Genomic DNA, 2972 nt, shown 5'->3' on the forward strand with positions numbered 1-2972 from the left:
TCACCTACTGTATACTTTTCGCTCTCAGTATTTTGTTCTTCTGAGCTAGGAAAATAAACAGTGACACTCTATTAGCCTTTAAAGTTTCTATTACAGTCCACGTAATCATCTCAAGACTACTCTTAGCACATTCTTAGAAAAGTTACCACACTCAAAAATATGCCTATTTGTGAACATCCTCTTTCCTCTGTAGCAAGGCGAATTTTTTCTTCCTATGCCCTTTCTCACCTGGAACCCTTCCTCCTTGTTTGAAATCATTTTAAATTGAAGAACTAATTCTCCATCTATGTTGGTTTTACCTAAGAATGGACTATGAGTCGTGAGTATCCATACCTTCCTGTCTCTCATGCATGGTGTATCATTAATTCATGATGGAAAAGCTAGAGCCTGGATTTGATACACAGAATTCATATCAACATAGGCTTTCAGGCAGTCGCCTGCAATCCATTAGAGCGTTTGTATGAGATAAAACTTTTTTTTGCCGTCACTGGTTTAGAAACTATCTGGAAGCAGTTACACCAATTAGTTGTCTTGAGATCCGTTTCAGTTTTATTATTCATTTTTATCTACAAAAAAATCAATCTTTCATACTCTGGAATAATAAATGTCAACCGTCTTTGTGCTGATGTCAGCACTGAAGTAAGAGAGTATTGACTATGCCCGTCTCCCGCCCCACACCCTGTCCCCTCGGGAGCTATTGTCCATTTGAGTGGGGCTTGGGGGAGGGTCGCGGGGAGGCAGGTGAAGAGGGCAAGGCGGCCCGGCCTGACCCTGGAAGGCGGTGGGGGCCTGCGGGGGGGCTCTGGCGCAGCTGGGGTCTCCGGGCTCCCTCAGGAGGAAGAGAGGCTGGGCAGTCGGAGGGGACGGGGACGGGACGCACCACAGGGCAGGCGGGCCTGGCCGCAGGTGCCCTGGATGAGGCTGCCCTGCGCGCCTGGACCGATCTTATAATCAATGGATAAAGTAGGAAAAATGTGGAATAACTTCTAACACAGGTGTCAGAATCTCTTCAGTCATGAGGGAGGAAGCGTAGTGAAAACGTGGACGTGAACTCCAGCAGCTGTTTGTCTGTCAAGGAGTACAGGAGATTCAGCCACTCCACTGCAAAGTGGTCCCTTAAGAGAAAGTGTTGCCTTACAATGAGGATTGAGCCCTTCACAGAATTCTTTAAGGAGAAACCAGAATTGTGCCACTGAAATCCCTCAAATTGCTGAAGTAAGCATTGAAAAGGATAACGATTCTTGTGTTGCCCCAGAAACAAGACTTGCAGGAAGAGATTCCTACTCTCAGCGTGCTCCATGGGGTGGAAAGAAAAAACATTCCTGTTCTACAAAGACCAAGGTTCATTGGATACTGATAAAAAGTTTGGTAGAACAGGAAGTGGACTTCAAAGGAGAGAGGAGCTATGCTATAAGCTCTGTACACGACAGGGACAGTGTTTCCGGCAGAACCGCAGGCAGTCGCTCTCTGAGACAGAGGTTGCAGGATACTGTGGGCTTGTGTCTTCCCATGAGATCTTGTAACACGCACTCAAAGCCTCTCTTTTCCAATAAAAGAAAAATGCATCTTTCTGAATTAATGCTTGAGAAATGCCCTTTTCCTGCTGGTTTAGATTTCGCCCAAAAATGGCACTCAATTAAACAGCATACAGCTCCTATGAGCCCACATTCAACATTTTTTTACACATTTGATCCATCTTTGGTTTCTACAGAAGACGAAGAAGATAGGCTTAGAGAGAGAAGACAGCTTAGTATTGAAGAAGGAATTGATCCCCTCCCAATGCTTGAATACATATATTTGAAGCTACTGCACAGGTTAATCCATTATATAAACTGGGACCAGAGTTAGCTCCTGAAGTGACTGAAATAAGTGGTGACAGTTCTGCAATTCCATAAGCTAACTGTTACTTGGAAGAGGATAAACCACCTTGTGTTTGCAGTCCCAGAGGCAGAAGCAGCGTCAGGTATCTGGAGACAGCCATGCCCACGTTAGCAGACAGGGAGCTTGGAAAGTCGACACACAGCTTGGTAACATACACTGCCTCGTGCCTGATTTGCTTCAGATTACAGGGAATCCCTGTTACCGGGGAGTGGTGGACTATTATGAAGCCAAAGGCCTTCTCGAAGGAAAGCCTGAAGGCACAGTTTTGCCAGGAATGGTGCAGAAGGACTACCTATTCTCTGTGAACTTTCGCTGCTGCAGCAGATCACTGCATGCCTGAACTGAATAGTGGAATCACAACTTTAGTTTTGATGCACATGACCAGCGTGTATTTCACTCCTCCACTATAACAGGACTTTCAGAACATTATAGAGATCCCAGTTCTTGCATGTCTTTTGAACCATTGCTTACTGTATCACTCAATAGGACTTTTCCTTGTAGCCTGCAGTTTATGTGTGGGGCAGCAATCTGTAGGTGCACTGCATGTGATGGAATTGATGGAATCCCTTTACTGTCCCTGTTACAGGATTTTTTAAAGAGTATCATTATAAACAAAAAGTTAAAGAGTTCGCTGGTTAGAAAGAGAACCAGTCAAGGCAAAGTAAACGCTCCGATCCCCAAAGGGTATTAACTAGGTCTGCTTTCATGTGCATCAGACAGTACACCGATAGAAAACACACATGTCAGTGCTAGGTTTTTTCATACAGTATATAAGCTTATGTTAGTGTCTGTCAGATGCAGTCTGCTATTACTTATTCAGATAAACGTGGCGTCTACTGGAACAACGGAGGATAGAGCCACAAGTGTTCAGTAATTTAGCTAACGGTTTGGTTTTTGCCAATTTAGCTAACAGTCTGGTTTTTAATGGCTGTAGTAACTGAGTAAGGCAACGCTGGGGCATTTGCTATAAATAATTCTATCGGGTCGGACGTGATGGCTTATGCCTGTAATCCTAACACTCTAGGAGGCCGAGGCAGGCGGATTGCTTGAGTTCAGGAGTTCGAGACCAGCCTGAGCAAGAGTGAGAACCC

The 2972-nt window shown here is 44.9% G+C and overlaps 1 pseudogene; it reads left to right on the forward strand.

Annotated features, from left to right (window-relative positions):
- The first annotated feature begins 954 nt into the window (after positions 1 to 954).
- On the forward strand, positions 955 to 2546 carry LOC105822682 (annotated as a pseudogene).
- The last annotated feature ends 426 nt before the right edge of the window (positions 2547 to 2972 follow it).

The sequence above is a fragment of the Propithecus coquereli genome, unplaced genomic scaffold (genome assembly GCF_000956105.1).
Source record: "Propithecus coquereli isolate 6110/MARCELLA unplaced genomic scaffold, Pcoq_1.0 Scaffold63, whole genome shotgun sequence".
In the NCBI taxonomy this organism is placed as follows: domain Eukaryota; kingdom Metazoa; phylum Chordata; class Mammalia; order Primates; family Indriidae; genus Propithecus; species Propithecus coquereli.